Source organism: Littorina saxatilis, unplaced genomic scaffold (genome assembly GCF_037325665.1).
Source record: "Littorina saxatilis isolate snail1 unplaced genomic scaffold, US_GU_Lsax_2.0 scaffold_765, whole genome shotgun sequence".
NCBI classification, from domain to species: domain Eukaryota; kingdom Metazoa; phylum Mollusca; class Gastropoda; order Littorinimorpha; family Littorinidae; genus Littorina; species Littorina saxatilis.
The window spans coordinates 45,001-52,500 of record NW_027128760.1 but is presented as its reverse complement, the minus strand read 5'-3'; the positions used below and the strand labels follow the sequence as shown (position 1 = coordinate 52,500).

General features: G+C 43.4%; 1 protein-coding gene across 1 annotated transcript in view; it reads right to left on the bottom strand.

Annotated features, from left to right (window-relative positions):
- Positions 1 to 7,500, bottom strand: part of LOC138957080 (protein delta homolog 1-like) — a 15,286-nt gene that overhangs the window by 2,345 nt on the left and 5,441 nt on the right. The window lies entirely within an intron of this gene.

Sequence of the window (7,500 nt, the reverse complement as noted above, 5' to 3'; positions counted from 1 at the left end):
ATTCTTACCGTTCATATTTAGTACCAGACTCCCCGATGAGGGAAGATACCACACGAAAAACATGCCACGTTTATTTTGAAAATGGGCTTTCCGTCGACCTTGGCAAGGGGCACAACTCTGCACAGTCAATCTGTCGAAGCTCGATGAAGGTTTCGAACCGCAAATAACTGAAAGCACAGTCCTTTCTCCGAGTTCAAATGAGAGAAAGATCATCACTGTTTAGCTTAACGCTACACTGGAATTTACCAACAGAAATTAAAACAAGAGTTTGCGTGTGATGAAAGCACAACACACGAGACAGCCCACACAAAAGTAGATCTTCTATACGACCTGACCACACAGTTATGCCTATTCAAATGCGCGTAGCAAAATGTGCGTGTTGTATCTTCTTTTTTCTCTGGCGGTACCGACAATATCGTTATTGAAACAATCCCAGTGCACTAAGGGATTTATAGAGCAAATCTCGAAAATAATTATTGAACTCAGCGCTATGCGCTTCGTTCAATAATGAATTTTCTCGATTTGCTCTATAAATCCCTTAGTGCACTGGGATGTCTCAATAACTTAAATAATTGTCAGTAAGTACTGGTGTCACATGACTGATGTGAACCAGTTGATTGGCTAATGGCGATGCGCTAAAACTGTTAGCGCACTCTTGGAGTGCGCTAACTTTTCCACAGAGCGTATTCTTACGCCCTTTACCTAAGCAAGACTGTGCTCTCATCCTCAGAATTAATTACTGACATGTAGCTTATATTTTCCACAATACCAAATGACCATAAATTCCCTGCTTCTCAATTAAAGCAGAAGTGGGTTTTTTTCTGACAGATTGCATGTGCCTGTGCCACAGTGCGGCTGCCACTGATCTAAAAATACAAGCCGCTGTGTAAGTTTCATCTAATTCTCGCCGACTTGCATAGATTCTTCTCATCGTGTTAGTGGCATATAGCTTATCATCCACATTACCAAATGATGAGTTAATATAAAATTCCCACCCGCTAGCAGAAAACACAAGTGTTATTCCGATAACGTACCAGCTAGACCAGTTTGGAAGACTGACTCGATCGACTCTGTCATACGTAGCCGCACTGACTACACTGAAATACGACTGCATCAGTTCAGTAAATGAATGGTTTCCGAATTATTATTTCAAGGCAAGAACAATCGTAATCGAAAACGTGTAGGGTTCAGAACGTTCTTACCATTATAAGACTTATTACCAGCGTGCCTCGTGCGTGCAGACTCAGTCAGTGCAGACTGCATGCAGTGGTTTGATTGCCCTAGCAGACGACATAAACCCCGCTCAGCAAATTAACATGTTGGGCAAATGTGAACGAAAAAACGATGGGGATATAATACGTGTAGGGTTCAGAGCATTCTTACCGTTCATATTTAGTATCAGACTCCCCGATGAGTGAAGATACAACACGAGAAATATGCCACATTTGTTTTGAAAATGTGCGAACCGTCGAGTCCCGCGGCTTCGAGTCAATTCAAGGGGAGTCACTCCGCACAGTCAATCCGTCGAAGCTCGACTGGAGGTTTCGAATCGCAAATAATGAAGAGCACAGCCCTTTCTCCGAGTTCAAATGAGGTCTCTCTGAAAGATCATCACTGTTCAGATTAACGCTACACTGGAATTTACCAACAGAAATTAAAATGCGTGTGACGAAAGCACGACACACTTGAGACACCCCACACAAAAGTAGATCTTTACTGTACACGACCTGACCACACAGTTATGCCAAATGCGCGTTGCAAAATGTGCGCTTGGAATCTTCTTTTTTCTATGGCGGTACTGACAATATCGTTATTGAAACAATCCCAGTGCACTAAGGGATTTATAGAGCAAATCTCGAAAATAATTATTGAACTCAGCGCTATGCGCTTCGTTCAATAATGAATTTTCTCGATTTGCTCTATAAATCCCTTAGTGCACTGGGATGTCTCAATAACTTAAATAATAATAATAATAATAATAATAATAATAATAATAATAATTGTCAGTAAGTACTGGTGTCACATGACTGATGTGAACCAGTTGATTGGCTAATGGCGATGCGCTAAAACTGTTAGCGCACTCTTGGAGTGCGCTAACTTTTCCACAGAGCGTATTCTTCCGCCCTTTGCCTAAGCGAGACTGTGCTCTCATCCTCAGAATTAATTACTGACATGTAGCTTATATTCTCCACAATACCAAATGACCATAAATTCCCTGCTTCTCAATTAAAGCAGAAGTGGGTTTTTTTCTGACAGATTGCATGTGCCTGTGCCAGTGCCAGTGATCTAAAAATAGAAGCCGCTGTGTTTCATCTAATTTTCGCCGACTTGCATAGATTCTTCTCATATGCCGTGTTAGTGGCATGTAGCTTATCATCCACATTACCAAATGATGAGTTAGTATACAATTCCCAGCGGCTAACAGAAAACACAAGTGTTATTCCGATAACGTACCAGCTAGACCAGTTTGGAAGACTGACTCGATCGACTCTGTAGCAGACTACACAGAAATACGACTAAATCAGTTCAGTAAATGAATGGTTTCCGAATTATTATTTCAAGGCAAGAACAATCGTAATCGAAAACGTGTAAGGTTCAGAACGTTCTTACCATATATAAGACTTATTACCAGCCTGCGTCATGCGTGCAGACTCAGTGCAGACTGCAGTGGTTCGATTGCCCAGGTAGCCTAGCAGTAGCAGACGACATTAACCCCGCTCAGCAAATTAACTTGTTGGGCAAATGTGAACGAAAAAACGATGGGGATATAATACGTGTAGGGTTCAGAGCATTCTTACCGTTCATATTTAGTACCAGACTCCCCGATGAGTGAAGATACCACACGAGAAACATGCCACATTTATTTTGAAATTGTACTTTCCGTCGACCGTGGCAAGGGGCAAAACTCTGCACAGTCAATCTGTCGAAGCTCGATGAAGGTTTCGAATCGCAAATAACTATGAGCACAGTCCTTTCTCCGAGTTTAAATGGGGTCTCTATGAAAGATCATCACTTTTTAGCTTAACGATACACTGGAATTTTCCAACAGAAATTAAAACAAGAGTTTGCGTGTGACGAAAGCACGACACACTTGAGACAGCCCACACAAAAGTAGATCCAGTGACACAAACCTGATCACACAGTTACGCCTATCCAAATGCGCGTTGCAAAATATGCGTTTTGAATCTTCTTTTTTCTCTGGCGGTACTGACAATATCGTTATTGAAACAATCCCAGTGCACTAAAGGATTTATAGAGCAAATCTCGAAAATAATTATTGAACTCAGCGCTATGCGCTTCGTTCAATAATGAATTTTCTCGATTTGCTCTATAAATCCCTTAGTGCACTGGGATGTCTCAATAACTTAAATAATAGTAATAAGGGTATTTCTATGGCGCAAATCCTAAAATAGTTCTAAGCGCCTTGCAATCAATCTTGAATAATTATAATAATCTTAATTACAGCAATAATACACATTTTAAAAAAATAATTTTTAAATCTGTAAATAAATGGAAACGCCATCACGTACACAATGCACAATTTAAATAAATCGATCGTTATCAACTATGATATAAAATGTTATTAGCGTTAGCTATAGTGTAATCATTCGCGCAGCTCTTTTTAAAAATGAAATTGTAAATGCCCAAGAGCTTGACCCCCCTTCCTCCCCCCTTTTCCCCCCTCTCATTCCCCCGTTGCGCCCTTGTCTCCCCCCTCCCCACCGTCAAGATATGTCTCGGGGTTACCAGAAAGGTGGAACGGAAAGCTTTACCACACAGGTGAAGAGAGGGCAGGTGTCAAGTATATCCTATTTACCGTCAACAATTGTCTCAGGGTTTCCAGAAAGGTGGAACGGAAAGCTTACCCACACAGGTGAAGTCAGGGCAGGTGTCAAGTATATCCTATTTACCGTCAACAATTGTCTCAGGGTTTCCAGAAAGGTGGAACGGAAAGCTTTACCACACAGGTGAAGAGAGGGCAGGTGTCAAGTATATCCTATTTACCGTCAACAATTGTCTCAGGGTTTCCAGAAAGGTGGAACGGAAAGCTTTACCACACAGGTGAAGAGAGGGCAGGTGTCAAGTATATCCTATTTACCGTCAACAATTGTCTCAGGCTTTCCAGAAAGGTGTAACGGAAAGCTTTACCACACAGGTGAAGAGAGGGCAGGTGTCAAGTATATCCTATTTACCGTCAACAATTGTCTCAGGGTTTCCAGAAAGGTGGAACGGAAAGCTTTACCACACAGGTGAAGAGAGGGCAGGTGTCAAGTATATCCTATTTACCGTCAACAATTGTCTCGGGGTTTCCAGAAAGGTGGAACGGAAAGCTTTACCACAAAGGTGAAGTCAGGGCAGGTGTCAAGTATATCCTATTTACCGTCAACAATTGTCTCAGGGTTTCCAGAAAGGTGGAACGGAAAGCTTTACCACACAGGTGAAGAGAGGGCAGGTGTCAAGTATATCCTATTTACCGTCAAGAATTGTCTCGGGGTTACCAGAAAGGTGGAACGGAAAGCTTTACCACAAAGGTGAAGAGAGGGCAGGTGTCAAGTATATCCTATTTACCGTCAAGAATTGTCTCGGGGTTACCAGAAAGGCGGAACGGAAAGCTTTACCACACAGGTGAAGAGAGGGCAGGTGTCAAGTACTGTATATCCTATTTACCGTCAACAATTGTCTCAGGGTTTCCAGAAAGGAGGAACGGAAAACTTTACCACACAGGTGAAGAGAGCCGAGGGCAGGTGTCAAGTATATCCTATTTACCGTCAAGAATTGTCTCGGGGTTACCAGAAAGGTGGAACGGAAAGCTTTACCACACAGGTGAAGAGAGGGCAGGTGTCAAGTATATCCTATTTACCGTCAACAATTGTCTCAGGGTTTCCAGAAAGGTGGAACGGAAAGCTTTACCACACAGGTGAAGTGAGCTGAGGGCAGGTGTCAAGTATATCCTATTTACCGTCAAGAATTGTCTCGGGGTTTCCAGAAAGGTGGAACGGAAAGCTTTACCACACAGGTGAAGAGAGGGCAGGTGTCAAGTATATCCTATTTACCGTCAACAATTGTCTCGGGGTTTCCAGAAAGGTGGAACGGAAAGCTTTACCACAAAGGTGAAGAGAGGGCAGGTGTCAAGTATATCCTATTTACCGTCAACAATTGTCTCGGGGTTACCAGAAAGGTGGAACGGAAAGCTTTACCACACAGGTGAAGAGAGGGCAGGTGTCAAGTATATCCTATTTACCGTCAACAATTGTCTCGGGGTTTCCAGAAAGGTGGAACGGAAAGCTTTACCACACAGGTGAAGAGAGGGCAGGTGTCAAGTATATCCTATTTACAGTCAAGAATTGTCTCGGGGTTACCAGAAAGGTGGAACGGAAAGCTTTACCACACAGGTGAAGAGAGGGCAGGTGTCAAGTACTGTATATCTTATTTACCGTCAACAATTGTCTCAGGGTTTCCAGAAAGGTGGAACGGAAAGCTTTACCACACAGGTGAAGTGAGCTGAGGGCAGGTGTCAAGTATATCCTATTTACCGTCAAGAATTGTCTCGGGGTTTCCAGAAAGGTGGAACGGAAAGCTTTTACCACACAGGTGAAGAGAGGGCAGGTGTCAAGTATATTCTATTTACCGTCAACAATTGTCTCAGGGTTTCCAGAAAGGTGGAACGGAAAGCTTTACCACACAGGTGAAGAGAGGGCAGGTGTCAAGTATATCCTATTTACCGTCAAGAATTGTCTCGGGGTTACCGGAAAGGTGGAACGGAAAGCTTTACCACACAGGTGAAGAGAGGGCAGGTGTCAAGTATATCCTATTTACCGTCAAGAATTGTCTCGGGGTTTCCAGAAAGGTGGAACGGAAAGCTTTACCACAAAGGTGAAGAGAGGGCAGGTGTCAAGTATATCCTATTTACCGTCAAGAATGATCTCGGGGTTACCAGAAAGGTGGAACGGAAAGCTTTATCACACAGGTGAAGAGAGGGCAGGTGTCAAGTACTGTATATCCTATTTACCGTCAACAATTGTCTCAGGGTTTCCAGAAAGGAGGAACGGAAAACTTTACCACACAGGTGAAGAGAGCTGAGGGCAGGTGTCAAGTATATCCTATTTACCGTCAAGAATTGTCTCGGGGTTACCAGAAAGGTGGAACGGAAAGCTTTACCACACAGGTGAAGAGAGGGCAGGTGTCAAGTACTGTATATCCTATTTACCGTCAACAATTGTCTCAGGGTTTCCAGAAAGGAGGAACGGAAAACTTTACCACACATGTGAAGAGAGCTGAGGGCAGGTGTCAAGTATATCCTATTTACCGTCAAGAATGATCTCGGGGTTACCAGAAAGGTGGAACGGAAAGCTTTACCACACAGGTGAAGAGAGGGCAGGTGTCAAGTACTGTATATCCTATTTACCGTCAACAATTGTCTCAGGGTTTCCAGAAAGGTGGAACGGAAAGCTTTACCACACAGGTGAAGAGAGCTGAGGGCAGGTGTCAAGTATATCCTCTTTACCGTCAAGATATGTCTCAGGGTTTCCAGAAAGGTGGAACGGAAAGCTTTACCACACAGGTGAAGAGAGGGCAGGTGTCAAGTATATCCTATTTACCGTCAACAATTGTCTCAGGGTTTCCAGAAAGGTGGAACGGAAAGCTTTACCACACAGGTGAAGAGAGGGCAGGTGTCAAGTATATCCTATTTACCGTCAACAATTGTTTCGGGGTTACCAGAAAGGTGGAACGGAAAGCTTTACCACACAGGTGAAGAGAGGGCAGGTGTCAAGTATATCCTATTTACCGTCAACAATTGTCTCGGGGTTTTCAGAAAGGTGGAACAGAAAGCTTTACCACACAGGTGAAGAAAGTGCAGGTGTCAAGTATATCCTATTTACCGTCAACAATTGTCTCAGGGTTTCCAGAAAGGTGGAACGGAAAGCTTTACCACACAGGTGAAGAGAGGGCAGGTGTCAAGTATATCCTATTTACCGTCAACAATTGTCTCGGGGTTACCAGAAAGGTGGAACGGAAAGCTTTACCACACAGGTGAAGAGAGGGCAGGTGTCAAGTATATTCTATTTACCGTCAACAATTGTCTCAGGGTTTCCAGAAAGGTGGAACGGAAAGCTTTTACCACACAGGTGAAGAGAGGGCAGGTGTCAAGTATATCCTATTTACCGTCAACAATTGTCTCGGGGTTTTCAGAAAGGTGGAACAGAAAGCTTTACCACACAGGTGAAGAAAGTGCAGGTGTCAAGTATATCCTATTTACCGTCAACAATTGTCTCAGGGTTTCCAGAAAGGTGGAACGGAAAGCTTTACCACACAGGTGAAGAGAGGGCAGGTGTCAAGTATATCCTATTTACCGTCAACAATTGTCTCGGGGTTACCAGAAAGGTGGAACGGAAAGCTTTACCACACAGGTGAAGAGAGGGCAGGTGTCAAGTATATCCTATTTACCGTCAACAATTGTCTCGGGGTTTCCAGAAAGGTGGAACGGAAAGCTTTACCACA